The 22,784-nt window shown below is 40.4% G+C and overlaps 1 protein-coding gene across 4 annotated transcripts in view; it reads right to left on the reverse strand.

Moving 5' to 3' along the window:
- Positions 1 to 22,784, reverse strand: part of TRAK1 (trafficking kinesin protein 1) — a 123,190-nt gene that overhangs the window by 76,966 nt on the left and 23,440 nt on the right. The gene's annotated exons all lie outside the window — the stretch shown is intronic.

Raw genomic sequence — 22,784 nt, forward strand, 5'->3', positions numbered from 1 at the left:
AAGGCACTGCAATAACTGATGATACAATTTTGCTTTTAGTTACCAAGAATGTAATGAAAGATGCAAATGCTCATTACTGCTGGGAACAGAAAACAATATCATGGGATTGCAGAAAAACAGACTTGGGAAAGGACTTGAAGGACAGGAAAAAAAGACCTTATCTATGTGCATTAGTTACAAGGCACAAGCAACAGCTGAGGAACATGCCACACAAAAACACTCAATGGGCAAAGCAGAAATACAGACAGCAAGACAAAAATGCACTGGTATGGAAGCAGAAGGTATGGATGCAATTCAATGTGCACATGTAGCATGAGAACATGCTGTGTTCAGTGCTTCACTGAAAATCACAAAAAACCCAAAACAGTCTTCTGAAGAATCCATGAAAAAAAGTTCTCTTTAATCCTAGGAACATGTCCAGATAACCTTATTTTGCTATTAAAGTTACACTCAGGATTTTAGCATCTTACTTTCTGGCATTTCTAGCAAATAACATTATTGCTTCACTAAAGCATGGCAGTATTTCCAGAAACTCATGCCAGAACTCAAGCATTTGTCTCTCAACTGTCAAGACACAGATTATGCATCCTAGACCTCTGGGAGCAAGCCTCAGAGAAACCTTGCAACAAAGTTATAACACTGTACCAACAGCATCTTCTCTCAACCTGTTTGTCCCTTTCACCATAAGGCTAAGATGAAAAAGGCAAAGTTTTCTTCCCCTTCTCTAAGGGTCTAGACAAGGATGCGTTTACACTGGGATCAAAACTGGAAAACAGATGGGAAATATTAACCCTGTGGGGAAAAAAACCACCCTCAGACACAAGATGATATTTCATTTAGTTTTCATCTATTACACACATTTGTATTTCTGCACAGTATCAACCTACAAACAATTCTCACATTGAGGCTCAACAACTGTATTTTGTAATGATCTTAATAGCTAAAGGAACAGATTAAATCAAATGATAAACCTGTGATACCACTCTCTTTATACAAGTGATACACTTCTGTGGTAGCTGCAGAAGTGAAAGTTTCACTCCAGGGCTCTAACAGACAACCTCCTGGTTCCCCCAAAGAGCATCCATTATTCTTGCCCTATCACAGTAGTGCTGAAAAGAACAATGGGGGCATCTTGGAGTGATTGTTTTTTAAATGGTCCCCTCTCGAGTGGCTCTTTAGGAATAACAAGAGGGAGATGATCAATATTAGAAATTAGTTGTTCACATTAAGTTGGTACGAAAATGCAAATCTTCATTTTCCCCTCTGAACTGAAGATGGAAACAGCTTAAATAAGAAAGAAAATACATTGGATATGCACATCCCGACTGACTGAAAGGGCTACATTTTGTCCTAGTTGCTATCACACATCTATGAATCACATTTGTTTTGGGAAACTGTTAGATATGTCTGTTGTTATGAACAAGGGCATATCTGAGACCAAGTAATTTAAGGCATGAATGGCACTCTTCAGGCTTTTTTTGCCCTCCTCTCTGCTCCTCCCCACGCCCTGCCTTAGCAATTACAGAAAGCAAGCAACATCACAACACTATCACATGAAATGACACTGATACCCAAAGAGATTTGTGTGTGAAGATCTTCAAAAGTGAGTTATAGTGAATCTGAGATTCTGTAACTTGTCTCAACACACTGATACTCAGCATCTGACATACCTGATCACCTTTATTCATTCACGACTTTCTCCCCCACACAGACCTCACCAAAACTACTTTAAGCCAGCGAGTTTTGTCAGATGTTTGTGTTGAATGAGTTTCACCTCTCCATCATTGCCCATCTTAACATCACCCCACTGGTAATGTGGAAGCAACTCTCCCCCTCCTGTAAGCTGTTGCCGTTAAGAACAAGTAAATAGACATATTCAGAAATAAAAAGTCATCATTGCTGTTCCTTCCCACAGGTTGTTTCACTTATCGAAATTATAAACAAATAGAACTTAAAAAAACCCAAACAAACACCACAAATCACCTCCAAAAAAAGTCAGTCTGTCTGGCCTGCTGTAGAAACACATGGAACATCCACATGAGAAAGTCAAGTTCTGGACTGAGGAAAACTATTTGCTTTTATCTTAAAACCTTTCATCACAGAGGGAAGAACACTGACATAAATGTTTATGCCTACTTACTTGCAAACTTACTTAATATCCTTCATTTCCACACAGAGTGGAACACCGTTCAGGTTCTACCTATCAAATCTATAGAGGCACTGTTTGCAAGGCAAATATTGCTGCCTAACCCAGGGGTGCACACTTTCCCTTTACACTTTCATCTAAATCTTCCTGTTGTAAAAGAAAGAAAAACTACAGCTGAGCAATATTTACCAGATTGCCAAAACAGCCATAAAGAAAAATGGACATGATATCTACTACACCCATGAAATACAAACCATTAGTATTATTCTTTCATCACTCTCGCTTGCATATACAGAATTTGTGAGAAGAAGATGTTATAAATTACTATAGTGTTTCACATTGCTCCTACTGGCATCCAAAAGATAACACAAATTGTTACTGCACTGTTTTGTGTTTACTCCTTCTGACATTCCAACGAACACAATTTCACTCAAATTATTACTTCTCAATGAAAACTCAATGCATTTCATTCTTCCTACTGTGTATGTCAACGTCAGCCTGCACACAGGATTTAGGCAACTCTTCTATGTAATATGACATAATTCAGCTTTTTCCTTGGTAGCTTCTACCAGTCTGATTTCAATGTCAGTTTGAGGCCACTAACAGACCTGGGACTAAAGAAATACTTCATTTGGAAGGTTTGAACTTAGTTCTTCGCTTTAAAAAAAGAGCACAATTCCCTTAACAGCACTCATTCAAACCTTGCACTTTGTAAGAGCAATGACATAAGCACAAAGACTTCCTCCTGCACACCACCTCTGTACAATACCAGAAGCTGGTCTAACCCAAAGAATGTTTAAAATGAGTGTTTGTATGATTACTATATGAAGACTTTCAAATCTATATATATCAAACACCATTGTCATCTCCTAGTACAGCAACACAACACTTGGGACTACAACTGCACCATAACTAGAAGTACATTGGGTACTTATTGCAGTCTAGTTGTGGCACCCCAGACTACAAAAGCAAAGTCAAAACTTGAGTTGTGGTTGGCCAGTACTGCATTCCAGCTCTAAAAAGGCAAAGGTATCCAGCTGTAAGCACCTAGGCAAAGCAGTTCAAAGCTAGCAGAAATATTTACATCAAACAGGCAAGATTTCATAGAATCATGGAATTGTTACAGTTGGAAAAGACCTTGAGTCCAATCACTAACCACTGAGGGCTTTGCAGTAAAGATAACAAAAGTCTCCACATTAGTTAGCAATTTTTAGGGTTCTGGTCATTAAAAAAAGTGGGGGTTTTGTTTGCACTGTGTTTTGGGCCAAAAGTGTTCTGTTTCTTTCACCACAAAACTTATACAAACGCATATAAACTACACTGTCATATGAGATAAAGCTTTTCTGCATTCAGGATTAAAAACAATATGAATCTGAAACACAAAAATGAGTTAAAATTATCCTTCTTGTTTCCCCAAAAGCAGTAAAAGGTCCAGAGCTCAGCAATGCCAACAAATACATTATTTGTGACCTGGCAACATTATTCTTGCCTTGGACCGCAGCAACAGCAATTTATCATAGCCACAAAACATCAGGAACTCCCACAAATAACATGCTACCTAAATGCCACAGGCTGCATGCATCTATGCTGATTAAAAAATTTGGAATAACTTCTAGCTACCTACCTAGCTCAGATTTTATGCTTCAAATACTCTTATTCATTAGTCTAAAATGGCAGCTTGACCACTGCAAATAGAATTGTAAAAATCACAGAATCATTCAGGCTGGAAAAGATCTTTAAGATCATTGAGTCCACCCATTAACCTAACACTCCAAGTCCACCACTAAATGATGTCCCTCGGCACCACATCTACAGTCTTTTAAATATCTCCAGGGATGGAGACTCCATCACCTCCCTGGGTCGCCTGTGCCAGTGCTTGACAACCTTTTCAGTGAACAAGTTTTTCCTAATCTCCCTTGGTGTACTCCCTTGGGTAAAGGTTGTACCCTCTTGTCCTAGCATTTGTTACTTAGGAGAACAGACCAACCTCCATCTTGCTACAACCTCCTTTCAGGTAGTTGTACAGAGCCATAAGGTCTCCCCTCAGCCTCCTCCAGGCTGAACGCTCCCAGCTCCCTCAGCTGCTCCTCCAAAGACTTGTTCTCTAAAATATCAAGAAATACTTCCTTAAAAGAGGGGGGAAAACATCTTTCTAGTGCTTCTGACTGAAATCTTGCCCTTTCAACTCATCCTTTTGCTGTGCATACTCCTAAACTATGCTATTTGGTTTAGAGCAGGAGCAGTTTTGAAGCAAAACCATTTACTGTGAGCTGGCTGGTTTTTCAGAACAACTTTGGTGTACATGAACAATCAATTCCCTTTTTTGTACTCTAACTCCAGAACTCTGCTCCAAGACACACTTCAGATGCAAGCTGCTGCCAAACAGAGATGTAAGATTTCAAATAACATCATGGGCTACATCATTGCAAGGTCATCTGCCATGTACCTACTCATTTTTTCCCCCTTCAAGAAGCTTCAAACAGCACAGGGAAGTGAAGACAGTCAGCCTGAGGTGCCAAACTAAATCTAGTCTACAGTAACCCACTCAAATCAGTACTGAAGACTTAAGAAGCTTCAGTGCCAACAGCTTTAATCTAGTTATCCATCCCTACTGACCTAATTTAGACAGAACCTGAAGGTGTCAAGAGATTCAGAGGGCTTTCTACTCAGCATCTGCCTGGAGCTACAGAGCTCTGATCCTGTATTCTCATTTACTAATTCTCATTTAGTAACTACTAACTGATGGTTAAGCTCTTCAGAGAGTTTTAGACTGTGCAAATTCCTCCCTAGAGTGTGCAAATTCCTCTCTTTTATGTACTTGCAAGAGTTCCACCAGAAATGTTCTTTCCTGGTTTGTACATCCACTTTGCAAATTCACTGAACACCTGTTATACTTACTAAGTTCTTCAAGGAGAACCCTCAAGCTTCTTACTAACACAAAAAAACCCCACTTTCTTCAGATGCATCATGTCCCATGCAGACACTGGAGTAAATCAAAGCCAGTTTTAATGTCTCTTCAATCTGTGAAATAGATTAAACACACTGGTCTGCCCTTGGTCAGTGTTTTGGAAAATAATTGCTGAATTGACCAAAATTACTTAAGACTTGCTTCAAGCATTCGACTTGCTTATTCCTTTACTAATTCACATCTTGCATCTACAAAAAATAGCACTTTAAATCCAAAAAAATCTTCACTGAGTGGGTGGGCTCAAAAGCCAGTCAAAATGCCTGCACAGGCCTTTGAACACAGACCATGAAGAAACAGCCATTTGCAACTGATCTAGCTTTTACATACACAAACATATAATCACTACTTGACTTTCAGATAAAGGCTGGATTTCATCCCAAATAATTTACTGAGTTGTTTTAAGCTTGTACTGTATTACATACCTTGTTACAAATCACAGGGTTTCTTTTTGACTAGCTTTTAAATATGCAGAATGTTGACTGCTTGGTTAAACCTCTACCTAGAAGGACATAAAGAGTCAAAGTGTCACAGATGAGTGACAGAATGTGATAAGTAGTTTATTTAGAATCATAGAATGGTAGGGTTGGAAGGGACTTTTAGAGATCATCTAGTCCAACATCCCTGCAGAAGAAGGTTCCACCTAGATCAGGTCACACAGGAACATGTCCAGGCAGGTCTTGAAGACCTCCAAGGAAGGAGCCTCCACAACCCCTCTGGGCAGCCTGTGCCAGGGCTCCCTCACCTGACAGTGAAAGAGTTTTTTCTTATGTTTAAGTGGAACTTTTTGTGTTCCAGCTTCATCCCATCACCCCTTGTCCTGTTGCTGGCTACTATAGAAAAAAGCGATGTCCCAACCTCCTGACACCCACCCTTTAGATACTTATAAATGTTAATGAGATCTCCCCTCAGTCTCCTCTTCTCCAGACTAAACAGCCCCAGTTCCCGCAGCCTTTCCTCATATGAAAGATGTTCCAATCCCCTGATCATCTTGGTGTCCCTGTGCTGGCCTCTCTCCAGCACTTCCCTGTCCCTCTTGAGCTGAGGAGCCCAGAACTGGACACAGGACTCAGATGAAGCCTCACCAGGGCAGAGTAGAGAGAGAGAAGAACCTCCCTTGACCTGCTGCCCACACTCTTCTTGATGCATCCTTTCAAAACACTTCACATAAAAACAAGAAATGCATTTCTCATGTTAGAAGAGATCCCTTATTTTTATAGCAAATTAAAGGGGCAAGTATCTTAACTGTACACTACAGTCTTATCAAAGTTTAAAAGCTATTCAAGAACCTTTTAATCAAACATCTTTCCTAGATCACCCTGGAGGAAACACTGCCTCCCTTTCTTAACAGTTCCTTTGTGTCCAGTGACAGGCAGTTACACCAAAGCTTTCTGCTACCCCAACATCACACAGACCTTACTTAAACATAGTCTTACATTTAAAGTATCTTCCATGGGGGGTTTTCCCCCCTTCATAGTGGGGATAGGAATTCTTTGGCCTAGCCAAATGCACTCTTTGTCAGACAACTATCAGCACCCAGCAACTACACCACGTGCCAGGAAGCATCGTCTCAGATACATGTCTTCCAAAACACAGGCTCTGCCACCTATTAAACCATTAAAGAATGTTTTTGAGTTAAAATTTGGATGGTTTCTGTAATCACTTTTTATAAGGCCTCATAAGCAGTAAGTATTAAAGAGACAAAGGCATCCAGAACAATATCTGGCTCATTACCAGAGGCATGGCAATGTAATTTAGAATAAATAAGTCACCACTAAAGAACAAAAGCCAAAATAGCAGCAGCAATAACCAAAATGATGCTTAAATGATAACACAAACATATAAAGCCTAAAACTTCACTCAAGGCCCCCAAAGCTACTTGCTGTGACCTTGTTTGACCACTAAGTCATCAATCAGGACAGAGAAACATCTTTTCTCAAAAAGTAACGTAAGTCAAAATATCACACATAAAAAGTCTCACAAAGAAAAACACTTCACTTTAGCCCACAAACCAAAGTTCTCACCACTAGGATCTGGCCATCAAAACGAGCCCATAAGCCCCTTCTACCCCCAGGCCAAGGGAGAATAGAAGCATACAGTAAGCCAAGCCCTGGCTTTGACCTTCACAGCTGTGAGCGCACAAGTGTGCTCTTGCTCAGATTTATGTAACATTGCCCCTCGCTGCTCTGAAGTTCCTGGAGGCAAATATTGCAAGAGTCTATAAATAGTTCTTCCTTGTCTAAGGCTCATGTTACAACGGGAGCTTTTTACAGCTCTCTCCTTTTATTTAATGTAGGCCACTAGACTTGCCCTCATTGCCCCTACCCCATGAACAAATAAAACTGAACACTGTTACAAATGACTGCATTCCCCCTCCTGCAATGCATCAGGCTACTGGTTGGGAGACCTTAGTTAGACATGTCATGTACCTGTGTTGGAAAGGGAAAGCTGTCCAGTCACCACCACTAGCACTGAATATATGAGAACTGCGTGTTCAATGAAAGCAGGATTTCACAGGGAACAAAACAAAGCTCACAGGTACAGCAATGCAAGCTATGAACACCTTGAACACGTACTTCCTATTCATGCACATACACGGTGCTCACTGAGGCAGATCAACACGAGGTGATTCAAGAGTCATGGTCCAAGAGAAGGATATAATGACTTTAAAAAGTCGCTGAAGCTTTTGGGATGAAGTTGCTGTTGTATTTAGCATGTATGAACTTATGCCTCATACACAGCCAACACACATGCAGGACTCTGTGAACATCAGCTTCAGTACATGAACACACATGCTGCCTACCAGCACATCTCCTCACACCTTAAAAAAAGAAAGGAGGTATCAAAGATTTGTCAAACAGTTTAGGTATGGGAGAAATTACTACCACAGCAGCAAGCCAGGTCCTCAAATAGCAAGGATGGCAACAGCAATAACAGAAACCTGAAGTGTGTTGTTGGTTTATGTATCACAAAAGCATGAAACTCCCCACATCCTTCCTTCTCCAGAAGCCTCAAAGACTTTCAAAAGACAGGTAAGTATCTGGTTCTGCTTTTCAACTAGTTGGAAAAGCTGCAGGATGACCACAATCCCTCAGTGGAGGTATCACCACTGTGCACGTCCCTGAGCCCTGAGCTCATTTCCCATCCACAGGAGGAACCTGTGAGAGTACTTGAGCAGAAGCAGAACGGAGATGAAAGGCACAAAAGCACTGGACAGGTGAACTAGCTTCCAGAAAGGGGAAAACAAAGAATACAAACAAACAAAACCAACAACCCTATTGAATAGTGCCAGGCCCTGAAACAGCATGAAGTAGATTAAAAACCCGAAATACGTTACCATTCCATGCCAAGGCCCTAATTAGCCAGCCAAGCCATACCTTCTTCATCAGGAAAATGGAAAGACCGAGAGAAAGAAATGAAAACAGCTAAAAGACCACGCTGAATGGTGTCTCCCCCCACCACTACTGCTGCTACTTAAACAAAGATACAATTGAGCTAACCATCAACAAATTAGGGCCAATAGTTTTAGTCAAGTAACCCTAAACAAAGAACAGACTGACTCAAACCAGATACTTATCATGATTTAGAGCCCGAGGGGGAGTTTTAATCTTGTTTTGCATTGCTATTGTTTTTCTCCTGTTACAAAAAGGATTTTTTTCATTTTTCCCCCTCCACAGTGACTTTTAAGAGTCTATATAGAGTTGGCATAATCCACGTTTTCTAAAATGCTGGTTTATGTGATTGAAGAAATGACACTATTTCAAATTTTAACAGTTGCCCTTCTGAAGACATTTACACAAAATATCAGCTAACAGAACTAAACCTGCTGCTTTTCTTTCCTATTTCTTATTGTATAGAGACAGTGAGAACATGTATAAGAGGGACCAGCTGATAGGGAAAAAAGGAACAAAATTCACACAGAATCACAGAATGGTAGGGGTTGGAAGGGACCTTTTGAGATCACCCTGTCCTATCCCTGTGAAGAAACAGGTCCACCTAGATTAGGTCACACAGGAACATGTCCAGGCAGGTCTTGAAGACCTCCAAGCAAGGAGACTCCACACCCTCCTTGGGCAGCCTGGGCCAGTGCTCCATCACCCTCAGATAAAACACCCCATACAGACCTGCTCCACTGTGTCCTGCTCCACTTACAGACTGAGTTTATTGCTTTGGTCTAAGTTGAGTAATTACATAAAAAGATATTAAAGAAAAAAACCCAAACCACAAGACCAAAACAAATTAAAACCCAATCTGTTAAGCAAGAACATCCTTTTTCTTTCTCAAAGTAACAATTTAAAGTTTTCTGTTGCTGCTAGAAGCCATTTTAAAGATGACTATTAGGAAACCCACCTCCAAGGACAGTCAGCCCACCAATTCCTGCTCTGAGTAAGATGCTAAGACCTGCCTTGGCTCACTAACACCATTGGCCCTTACTCCCTGGCAGCAAGCCTCCCTACATGCTCCAGTAACTAGCATGATCCAGTGAGAACCTCCCTCACTTCTCAAGGTTGTCTTACAACCCTAAAGGTGAACAGAGTTCTTCAAAACCTATTCTACAACTTCTTAACTGGATATTAATACCCCTGGACCTCAGACCTATTTTCTTTTATCATCTTTAAGTAATTTATGTATGAGAGCAATATTTTCAGCGTTACGTTTGAGAGGACACAAGTGAACTGAATCAAGCTCTACCCCAAACTTTGTAGCTATAGCCCCTCTCTACAGCCTTGGACTAGGGGGAATGCAGATCATGACCCTTTTCAGCAAAGATAAAGACAGTCTTTGGACATTTGTGGACAGCAGGGTCCCACAAGTCACATAAGGTACCAGTGTTGGGGGGTGACATAATAAGACTACAGAATCCTGGGCCTCATACCAAATTCTTGGTCACATGGACTTCTCAGCAACTGAGACACGAGCTGCTGACTAATGAGGGTGCATCTCAACACACGCCATTCCAATGCAGGACCGCTTCCATAGAAGTTAATGGCTACAACAAAATAAAAGGCATTTCAAAGCCCTTAAAATGCTACAAAGTCATTTAAAAATTGCCACAACTATTCTGTCAAGTCATCCTTCTGGCTTAGGAAGTTTGTGTGCAAACTTCAAGAATAAAATAGGAAGATAAGAATTTGCTGTTTAAAGGTTGCTCTGTATGCCCAGTGCATTACCATATACATGTGTCTGTGTTCTTGGGAACCTAGAAATGTTTATCTTAACAACAGGCTGTGGAATTTTAGGAAACTGAGCCAATTAACTGTGGCTTAGTGCCATTAAAGTCAAAGTCACTCTAGTAAAGATTTTGGAATAAAGTCCTCTAGAAAATTCCAGGGACATTAAGATGAATGTGGCAAGAGCAACACTGCGATACAGTCTTTATGCAAAAAAACAATGTCTCCTTACAAGAGAGACCTGCATAAGAGTACAAGTTCAGGGGTAAAAATGCAAATGAAGATGCAATAAATTATTTGGTTGTGCTTTGTTTGCAGAGTAAACTATCTTACTTAATTACACAATGAAGTTTAAATCCAGCATTGTGGCTCTCCCCAAAAGACTGCAAAAACAAAAATGTCACGTCACTCAATACAGAGGGATGAAATGGTTGCAAACAATTGGAAACTTCTTTTTAAAAAGAATTGCAATAGCCCTTAAATACAGTGCTCCTTGAAGTTGGCCTCAAACTCCTGCATACACATACATAGTCTCTAAAATGCAGATAGCAGCAGACATTGAACCTGTCATGGCACAGATGCATTAAGCAAGCACTTGACCCCTGACAGCTCCTGCTCTATTGTAAATCTCTGCTGATGGAGGCCTACAGCTACTGTAAGTCAACTAGGTAAGCCAACTGATTACCAATCAGTCAATTCAGTTTCTCACTTACCAGCATGCCTTATGACTTATTCATATCTTAGCACCCAGTCGGAAAGCATGCTGAGTATACCAACAGCCTCAGGCTAGCAACCAAGCCAGCTTTCAGTCAGGGAAAGCAGTCCTTGTATTCCAAGGATTTTTTTTTTCAGTGTACATCTACAACTTAATTGGTAGACTGGTATTACCCTGAAAACTTTCACTACACTATCAAGAGCAGCCATTGCTCATGCAATAAGTGGAACTGGACTAATTCAGTAAAATATTAGACACATGGTAAAGGTGAAAGTGCACAGAACAACATGTAGGCTTGAAAGGTTGGAAAACACGGCATTTGAAGGTCTTTGTTCAATTGAAAAAAATATTGAAGTATGACTAATGTTCCCTACTCCCAGTTTAAAAGAAAGACTCTCTTAATAGAAATTATTTCCCTCAAAATGGTTTTTCATTATCTAAATTTGAGAGAGCAAAGGTCCCAGGAGGCTCAGAACCACACTGGGATTCTATTTCCTTGACTCTTGTACATACTCTATAACAAGGAAAGTTATCATTTCCAAGACTCCTCAGAATAATACTATTTACTCAAGATTTAAGACCATAACATCTTCCAGATTTTCAGTACCCACAGATACCTTTGAAGACGATGATACATTTGGACACCATAGGAAAGCATCACTAAAGCCAAAGTAATTGTCTGACTACTTTAAAGACTTTCACGCTTTTTGCTTGTGCACAAAGAAACTAATTTCTGTCAAAGAAGTCACGGAAGATTCAGATTTCTAGATTAAGAAGAAAAAATGGAAAGCAAGGCCTACAGTTGTATGCAACCCTGCATACAAACACAGGATTTCCTGAAAGGAACAGATCTCTTACCTACTCTGTAAATTCCATTTGTAGATTGCTCATCTGAACTCTTATTCAAGCCAAGAAAGGTAAAAAGAAGCCAAGATTGGGCAGCTGAAACCAGCAACATGAAGTTCTTTGAAACATCCTCAATTTCATTACTTAGCCTTGATTTTGCGTTCTCTGTCCAATATGTTCTCAAAGTTTTATTACATCTCTTTTACTTTCAAGAAAGAATATTAAACTCTTCTTGCTATTAAAGGCTGTCTGGAGAGCACTTCCTTGCAGCTTAGCGTGCCACAGGGAAAAAAGAACTTGCTTGGAAAGGGCTGCACATCACAGCATTAAAACAGGGTGCGGGGGTAAAGAAAAACATTTCTATGTTCTACACAGGCACTGTCTTCTCTGAAAAGAAGCCATGCTACTTAATTCCTTCTACAGTTCGTGTAGAAAGGCTTTTGTTATAAATTTAGTCATGCTTTAATGTCACAAGTAAGGTGACATAGTGTATCTGCCTAGGGGTTTGAGGTCCAACAGAGTTTTCAGTACAAAAAGTTAAAATAACATTAAAAAGCACATCCAGTAGCAGCAGAGATCACACAGCCATCATCTGCCCATAAATTAACAGTTCTGGCTTCAACAAATTCATCCTTTGAGTCAGAAGCAGTCCAAACAGTTCATAGAGAAATTCATGCAGAAGTTATGAGTGTATCCCAAAGAGCAAACTGCAGTATTTCCCCTAGCAGGATGCATGGAGTTAAACATTGTAGTTACTCCTACTGCAGAGGAGAGACACTGGTACACTACACCACCCTAATTTCCTTGCTGTTCTGAATCATAGAATCATAGAATGGTAGGGTTGGAAGGGACCTTTAGAGATCATCCAGTCCAACCCCCCTGCAGAAGCAGGGTCACCTAGATCAGGTCGCAAAGGGACATGTCCAGGAGGGTCTTTAAGCCCTCCAAGGAAGGAGACTCCACAACCCCTCTGGGCAGCCTGTTCCAGTGCTCCCTCACCCTCACCTCCAGACACAGTTTTCAGAAACACACTCTTAATTCACATGTACGGACTGCAGGGTTCAGAGACAAGACCTCCAGTTTCTACTAAGAACCATTATCAGTTCTCCCCTATAACATACTCTTTGAAACCATCACTTTATAACATTCCACTCTTCTTCAGTGTGCTGTCTCTGTATGGACCCATGGCCCACAGCAGTGAAGCTCAGTTTTTACACACCTGTCCCTCACCATGGAAACAGAAATAGAAGAAGTAATAGTGTGTGCATATCATTTACATGAAATTAAAATTCATCATCAAAATACCCTACCAACATTCACCATTGTGCTGGAATCTCCACAGAGAAAAGAGGAAGCACAGTAACTTTCCCATGACTCAGGCCTTACTCCTTTGTAAATTTCCATCATCAGCACCAGCAACTGACACATCGAGGTGTGCTGGTTTTGTCCCAGATGGAGTTAACTAGCACGGGGCTATGTTTGGGATTTGTGCTGAAAGCAGTGCTGATAATACAGGGATGTTTTGGTTATTGCTGAGCAGTACTTTCACTGTGTCAAGGCCTTTTCTGCTTATCACCCTGCTCCGAAAGCACAGAGGCTGGGAGGGCACCAGGAGCTGTGAGGGGACACAGCTAGGACAGCTGGCCCAAACTGATCCCATGGATATCCCAGACCCTATGACACCATGCTCAGTATATAAAAGCAGAGGGAAGGCAGCAGAAACCAGGGATGTTCAGATTTATCCTGTTTTGTCTTACCAAGTCACCACTATGTGTGCTGGAGCCGTGCTGTCCTGGAAATCACTGAACACTTGCCTAACAATGGGAAGTACTGAATGAATGCCTTGTTTTGCTTTGTTTGTGTGCACAGCTTCTGCTTTATCTATTCAGCTGTCTTTATCACAACCCATGAGTTTTCTCATTTCTACTCTTCCAATTCTCTCCTCCATTCCAGCTGGAGAGAGTAGGCAAGAGGCTGTGCGGTGCTTAGTTGCCAGCTGTGGTTCAATCACAACACAAAATCAAACTAAGCCACTGTCACAGAATCATAGAATGGTAAGGGTTGGCAGGGACCTTTAGATATCATCTAGTCCAATCCCCCTGCAGAAGCAGGTTCACCTAGATCAGGTTGCACAGGAACATGTAGTTTAAAGGAGCAGGCAGCTTCTAAGCAGTAGTAAGTCTAGCATAGACCCTCTGGGGTCAAAGCAATGTCTTGGGAGTGTCAAGCTGCACCAAAATCATCCTACAGCTCTCTTCAGATCCACTGGTTTTCATTGTATGTGTGCAGTTCCACCACTCACACCTTTGCCCCAGAGCTCCAGTTCAGTTCAGTCCAGACTCCACAGCCACCAATATCCACACCAGCTGCCTGCACAGCCCATGCCCACAGCCCAGATGATCTCTGTGCAGTTTCAGTAAGGCATGCTGCCACTTTCTTAGCAGGATGAGGCAGTGCTGAAATGTTCTCTTCCTCCGTCTCACTCTACCTACACTGACTGCAGGAGAAACATGAAGTTTATTAATAAGCAAGAGGAAAAGGTCAACAACTTGGACCCACAACTTTCTAGGCTAATATCAGTCACACAGTACACCAGAAGGGCCAGACAGAAGACCAGTTTTCCCAGAACATCCCATGAAACTGCATATAGTACCAACACAGCATATATCTACATGGTCCCCCACAGAAGCCTACTGCCAAATGAATACTCATATACAGCCAAGTCATTACAGAACAGAAAGGTGTTTTACAATTCCCACTGATTTAAGATAACTCTGCTAAATCTACAAGTTGGAGAAAAAGTAATATAAAGCAAGTCTAGCAAGAGACAACAGATCACTTGACAACTGGCACTACATCTGGGGAGGATTTTTACAAGTTTTCTCCTTTGAACTTTTGCATAACTGACATTCCATAGATTTCCATTCTTTCTGAATCTTTACATTGTTATTCAGACTCAAAGGCAGTGAACAAGGAACAGAGCTGCTCATTAGCTTTCAAAGTCCCATAGAGACACCAGTTTACAGTGAAATTAAGAAACCATTATAAAACCCTAAGATGCAGCTCAAATAAAGAAGGGTATTTTCTTGCTACTAGAGAGCATTTATGATTTACTGGCATGCTGTTTAGCTGCTGGTTTATGAATTCGGACAGATCTTTTCCCCTTTCCACTTGCACAAGGGTATCCTTACTACATAGGAAACTTGCTTTTGCAGTCATGCCTCACAACTATGACACTGAAGAGAGATGAATCTGTTCTGCTCAGTTCTTGAATTTTTCTTTTTAAAATTCTGGTCACAATAATGTAGCTGCACATCAGTGCACTGTAGTATACTCCTACAGATCACAGCAGGAAGAAAATTTGGGCATACTCTAGCCTCGGACCAAACGTAGCTGGAGACAATACAGCTGTAGAGTGCTGCTCAGTCATCCACAGTGCAAAATAAAAGGCAAATAGAGAGGACACTGCCCATGTCATTCTGATGTTTGTGAGCACAGCCACCAGGCTCAGCAGCAGAGACAGGTATGCCACCAAGTCTTTAAAACCAAATATTTAAAGGTTAGTTCCCATATTACATTTTGCATCCATTGCCAGTTCTCATTGCAAGACAAGGGGCACCACTGTAGCCTCCAGGTTTTAACCAATATGATGTGTGCTCTTGATTCAAACTATCAACAGCTATAAAAATGAAACAACTTTAGCTTAGCAAGTTTACAAACTATCCAGAGTATGTCACATGTTCTACATGACAGCGGGCAGAAAATACCTGAAACAATTAAACTGAAGTGCCAAATGGAGAATTTCCCTACAAACATCCTACACAGGCAAAGCTGCACCACCATATCAATCCCCTAAAAAGACTGCACACATAGCACAAAAGTCAGTCACCACACAATAGGTTCAGTGGGACCAATGCCCACCCGTCACAATGAAGAAAGATTAAATTCCTCTGGCCAGACAGAACAGGTTCATGCTGAAAGTTTGACAAACATTTTTAAACTTACTTTCAACTGAGAGAAAGGAAAAAAAAAGAAAGCTTTTCCATGTAAGATAGGTGATATTACTCTGATAACAAATAGTATGGTGGAAGATATAAAGCTTAATAATAAAGAGTAAGAAAATAGATAATCATTTCAGCATGCCTGCAAACCTTCAACTGCATGGAACGTTACTTTATGAAATACTACCTAAGTAGTGACTGACACAGCCTAGCTTACCTTATCTTTGTTGTCCCCACAGCACTGAAATGTTACTGCTATGTGGCAGCATTCCCAGGTATGTCATTTAGACATCTCGAACAGCTCAGAAGTTTATTTAGAATTCTCTACCTGTAGATTTTATTTGCAAAAATAAACATGAAAGTGAAGGAAAACACATCCAACTCAGCCACGCACATGGAGCCTGAAACACTGGGAACTTCAGCACTGAAACAAAATATCCATTAAAAACAAGAAGTTGGAATGGAGAAAGGGAAATGGTAATGCATTTAGGGGAGTCTCACTAGCTATTCTGCCACTAGGATAAAAACCCAGCTTTCTTCCCAGAGTTCATAATGCAGCATAGACATGTAAACTGGTGGGCCCTCTTGTTGTTGTGCTATTATTCGACCTCACTTGTCATCTTGTACAATAGTTCTGTGAATAAAATTGATTCCATTCAAGTTGACAAACAGGCTTTTTTTAAAATATCAAATTGTAAGTATTAGAAGAATGTTTGCAGATGAGTATCATGGCCAACTTAAAGGTGCCACAATTTATAACAATCTCCTTTTCCAGGGGCACTGTTGTCTGTATCACCTTTCCCCAGTTACTGTGCTATCAGGAGAAGTCTGGCATATAAGCAAATGCCGTGTTCAAATTAATGTAATTCCCACTTCATCCAAACTGTCTCAGATCAGAGTCTTTCTACACAGTGAAAAAGCAACACTCAAGTTAAAAGGTATGAGTTTTTGAGATCCAGGCAGCCTTTGAAGATCATGACAATGGAAAAGGAAGTCTCCCCCCATGCAATTCTGTCCATTTTCCCTCAATAACACGCAGATTGTTCCTAGCCAAACACAAAATAAACAAACATAAGAAATGTGCCTTTTCTTTGCAACTTACCAGGAAATAACAACATAGACAAAAATAGACAAAACACTTGGGAATGAAAAGGTATCTTCTTCCCCCTTCCCCTTCCAAACCATAGGCAGCTCCCTTTTACAGCTCTCCACTAGGACTCTGTCTCTCGGTGACTCTGGGAGTCTCAGTAGACTGCTAAAAATAGCCTCTCAACTACAAGACATGTACATTATCAGCCAAAAACATTTCTGTAGACTTAGTAACAGCCCCACAAGCTCAGTCTGATGACCAGAGAGGCTGAAGAGGCAGACTAAAGGATGGTTTGTTGAGGAAGCTTTTTACTGCATGCCAATCCATGCCCAAAGTCAAAACATACAGGGTTTTTTCCTCAGGTGATACATACTTTATATTCTCCAAAAGTATATTGAAAATGTCCCCTTTTTTTGCATTATAAGCAACACTAACTGTAAAACCTGAACACTTAAACACACTGATGCTCTGAAGCACACTTAAATATGTATTAGTTTGCAATTCAGCAATCTTCCACAATTTAGTTAGTCTCTGGAGGTCTTTATAACCAACGTATTATAACGTTGTATGTGACATTTTGTAGGCAAGTGCAAAACATTCACCACTGGAAGTTATTTTCCTCCCTGTAAAAACATAATAAACCAGATAGAGGGATTAAAACATTTTGATTTTGTCACTTTTGTATGGGTATCTGTGTTGTGGGTTCTGCTGCTTCACTGCATGCCATGATCAGCACAGGAAAAATGCACATCAGATCCTCCCTTACCCAGAGTTGGTAACTACAGAATCAAAGGTCAGTGAAGAGTCTCAAAAAGGTATGTGAGATGTCTTTCTATCAAACCTTAAGAGGGGAGAATGACTTTGATAGCACTTCATGAAATGAAAGAGTGCTTTAACACCAAAAACATCCAGTTGCTTGTTCTCCTTTCTATCTTTAGAACTGAGTTCTCTAGCTGAACAAGAAAAATTTAATGGAATAAAGGATTGGTCTGGTGTTCAAAACAGTCCTACACACAAACTCTTGGTTTGCATTTTGGGAAGTAGCTGTAACACAACTGACTTCTAATACGAAAGGATCAGAGATTGAATTTGTCATTCACATACACGTTCATTCAAAAACTTGAGACGGTAATTTCTTGTCAGTATCAATACACTATTGTGCAATGAAGACAAAACATAAACATTTCCCTTTCCCCATTCAAAAAGTTAGTTTTATGCTAACCAACAGTCTCTAATTACTTTTAAGTTATGGTAAACAGAAATATAACAGAGACATCAGAAGAAGTAGGTCATTTGCACACACTGCATAAAATGGCATTCTGCGCCCTATCACTGAAGTGTTAAGCACCATTCAAAGTTTTCAAGATATCTTTAAAAAAATCACCTTGACTCACAGTATCTGTATTTAATATTTAACTCAAAAGGAATTTGCCATCTCTCAGAAAGTCAAAGTTAGCAAAGCTTTGAAACTTCATACACAACATTGTCCTCCCTCTATAGACCACAAGCTTCTGCAGCTTCCGCCACTGGCTGCTACCAGAGGACAGCATCATGACTCACTCAATAGGGATGGAACTACAGAGTTTGTGTGTCCAGCACAAACTTCACAACCCACCACAAAGAGCCTTGGTCTAATTCTTATTCCCAGTGTTATCCTATATGGTTCATAAAACTTAGCTTTGTTCATAGAGAATTTAAGTAGTGAAGCATTCATCATCAACTTAAAAGGTTTTTCAACATGAAGATGTCTCATTTACTCCATCTGTTTTTGTAAGGATGCTGAGGTATTTGGATTCTTCACAGAAGACAACAGTAGCTTTCATAATGCTATTTCCCAAATTGAGTCTCTGGTTATGAAATTATAGATCCATCAGTACAGTAACATGTCAAACTGATTGCATTAAGGGCTGGAATTTTAAGAAGTCTGGGAGTGATATCAACAACACCTACTCCAGACTTCAAACACATGCTTCAGATGTCTTTTTTCTTGTACAGTAAAAATCCCTAGTTGGTTCCAGACAAACAGTGTGATTATATCACAAATAAATTCCTGTGCAGAGTTGAAATGACACTTTTTTAAGCAAAGATTTAGAGTGTAGGTGGGGTTTTTTTTTCCCCCTAAGCTCAATGTAGATTTTAGCAAGGCAGAATTTTCCATGGCTGCTGTAAACACACAGGGAATCCATTTGTGCATTTGTTTTTCCCATGACACTTCCATCAGAGGGCAAGTCACATTAGTTACCCTATGACCTATCCACTGATGTTAACACCAGAAACAAGAAGTTTTCTAAACAGAGTTTAAAATTACCATACTGAAGTTGCAGTGTTGGGAAACATACAAGCAAACTACTGCTTTGGCATAACTCTAAGAAAAAGGAAGAGAAGTAGAAATCCCAGTGAACTTCCATCGTCCCTTAAAAGGCAGAGTGAAGAATTTGCCTTATCTACAGATGCTGCCATTCCAAACTCAAGTTTGTTTTCTTGTGGTTGGTTTTACACTGGAAGGAGGGCACTCAGAGGGCAATGCACCAGAAGTTACTTACTCATTTTCCTCTAAACTTGGAGATACAAGAACTGTCCCTACTACATTCATTGTCTCTCTCACTACTTCTGGAACTCCACTTTCAGGAAGAAAAGGAAAAGCCACATTCAAAAGCCACTAACACATCTCACCAAGTGAAAGGATATCCTGACCACAGCCACTACTTGTTTCACCTTCCCAGTCAAAGTTACCTAAAGCAGTAACAAACAAGTGTACCCAAGATTCCACTGAAAACGGGCTAAAGCAGAACAAGTGCCAGTATTGGAGGCTGATTTTCCTTCACTTTCCCTGGTAGGGTTAGGTGTGGTTGTGTACTAACAGTTGCCAGATGTACTGCATTTCCTGAGACTAAAGAGTGGGGTTAAGGGAGGGAAGCAAACAGTCTGGCCAGGAGCAAATATAAATAAGCTCAAGGTCTCTTATATCAATACATGTCTAAATTTGAGTTTCCACATGATATCTGAGCTATCTATATTAAGCCTCTCAGGCCAGTCTTCCACTAAATTAAGCTCTTGAGTGGCTTAAAGTTCACATGATTTTTAGAGCCTAACCAGGCAGCTATTATATTCCTTCTGCATATCCTATATTAAAAGTTTCTTTGTCAGCTACATTTTTCAACTTCAGTTCCAGCTCTCTGATGAAACCCTGGATGTGTGAAGTCAAAAGACATCAGGAAGCACATTTCATCTCTTTTAGAGAAAAGGGATTTCAGAATAAGGTGAGATCAAAGGGAAAAGAGTCATTGCAGATGAGGAAATAATTTGGGTATTTTAAAATCTAACAAAATGGAAATCACAAGGTGAAATACATTCCTATCACTTCTAATCCTCAGGTTTTCCCAGTAGTTCCTGTAGAGCCCCATAATGATTTGAAGGCAAGCTCTGCTGCTCTAAAAGGCCACATATCCACCTCAGTTTTTTGTTTCCCATTTGAAATGAGTTGCCTCAGAATAATTCCAACCAAAATTGAAGGCTAGATAATGTATTCTAAATTTGTCCCAATATTTTCAGTTTTGTTTAAAGACTTAATTAAGTTATTCTGTCTTCCTGCTACTCTGCAAAGACTGCAAAGTTTAGCACAGACCCACCTATCCTTTTATCCAAACTTCCTTCACACATTTAGAACCAGACTGCCCACTGAACCAGATCTCCTGACTGCAGTGCAGCTCCTAACAGCACCTTTCACCTAACTTTCTTCTGCCACCAACTTTTCTTCTTGGTATCTGTGTTAATGTCATGTTTTGAGACACAGTTGACTAGAAAGAAACAATACTGATTTCCACTGCAGTCTATGCCACAGCAGCAGATACATTAAACGACAGCCCCTGGGATACACAAAAAGGTGTGTGGGTGTGTGTTGGGAAGAAATAAAACTGTTGAAAACATTTCTGATTTTAACATCTTCCAAAAGACTTTCTCCACAAGAATGGAAAACTATACAAAGCCTGTGCAAGGCGGGTATTCCTCTGTATTACAGAGATTGAAGCATGTTTTCCCCTGTCCCACCAGAAATAAACCTGCATCTGATGACACAACAGCAGCTCATCTTAGGACTGAGAAAGAGGCCAGGCAGTGTTATGCAGTGCAATAGCTGAAAAACAGCATTCAACTAAATTGCCGAGTAAGGGAAGCAAAAAAGCACCAATGCAGCATTTGCCATGTTCTCTTCCTTTGTCTGAGTTGATTTAAAACATGGCTAGCAATGCCCCTGCAGACACTCTACATATATACTACATTCAAAGCTAAGCTCTAAGATTAGAGACAAACAGCACTGAGGGATTACAGCTCCGCAGCAGCCATAGCTGTACCTGGTTTTCAACTCTTTTTGCTCTTGATCATCTCTATAGCATTCTTCCTTTCTTGAGCCTCCTTTTCCCCTCCAGAATTTCACCATTTGGCTAGCAGGCTCACTTTTGGGTGTCGCTTCTATTTGTATTTCCCCCACATGAACAGTTCTTGATGCTGCAAGGTCATCTGAATGCAATTGCAATTTTGGCTAATGTACAAGTTTCCTCGCCCTCTTGGCACAGCAGTCACACAAGCTACCCAAGCGAGTCAAAAAGAAAGGCTTAGACTACTCCTCTCTTCAGTCTGCTGCATTAAAACTTTGATCTTTCAAGCACATTTTGCAACATCTACATTCTCACCCATGTCCAAAGCTTTTAGTTTGAGCACAGAGCACTACAGACAACTGGAAGCAAACATCCTCTGGGCTGAAGAGAAGTTAGCAAATCTTCTCCCCCTAAACATTACACAGAAAGTCTAAACAGCAAAGCATGTATCATCATGAAAACACTACAAAATGTATCCAGAGTCTCCACAACAGTAGTACGATTTATCTACAGAGCAAAATAAAGCAGTACTTTAAAAGTACATGTATTTGAAAAGATGACGGTTTTCTGCTCCAAGTCTTGAAACATTGATGAGAGAACTGAGCTGCAAGCTCATCTGGCAATCACACAGGCACTCCAACAAATTAAACCCCATTTTGCTGAAATTATCCTCCAAAGCAAAGCCAATTATAAGCACTACTCTCCTCAAAATGGCATTTTTATCTAGTGCATGAGCTGTCACCTCAAACTTCTTAGTTTTGGGAATTTGGAAATAATTTCTCATTCCGAAAGAAAGCTAATTGATCAATTTCATTTCCCAATTTCTCCTCTGAAACAGATCACAGCAGCTCTTCTCCAAAAGCCTCCTGTCCCCTTACATTCAGGACAAGTTTGCAATTGCAGCCACTTCTCCCAGCAAAAATTCTCTTTATGGACTAACCCAACTCTTAGAGTCAAAACAAAGGATATGTAAATATTGTCTTCCAAGGGTAGTCCACACCAATGACAAACTTTTGAACGTCTGTAGATGTGAAATGCAACTCTCTCCCTGCAAAACCGCTTCAAAAACAGGTGGGTCTTCAGATAAAATCAAGGATAATGCTCTTTTCAGCATATCTCATCTGATCTTGCTTATTAGAAGCTACCTTCCCACTCAAGTCTAACTAGTTACAAGTTCAACTGTAATTATTCAAATGGTTCATATCTATATTGATGGTTATTTACACTGCTTCCTATTGCATCAAGCTTTTGGATGCTGACAACCCAACTCTAGTCAAAAAAAGGATTTCTCATTCTGGACTTTCATCTTACTATAAGCATCCTTTACACTCCTGCATGTTTTCAGATTGATTTACATTCATTCATCCCATTATTCTTCCATTCAAGACCGAGCATGACTGTATGTCTGGATAATGCCCAGCCTTTACATAAACCATCGTTTACTTCAGCAGTGGAGTTGAAGATATTCCCAGTGCCT

This window comes from Colius striatus, chromosome 5 (genome assembly GCF_028858725.1).
Source record: "Colius striatus isolate bColStr4 chromosome 5, bColStr4.1.hap1, whole genome shotgun sequence".
Taxonomy (NCBI): Eukaryota; Metazoa; Chordata; class Aves; order Coliiformes; family Coliidae; genus Colius; species Colius striatus.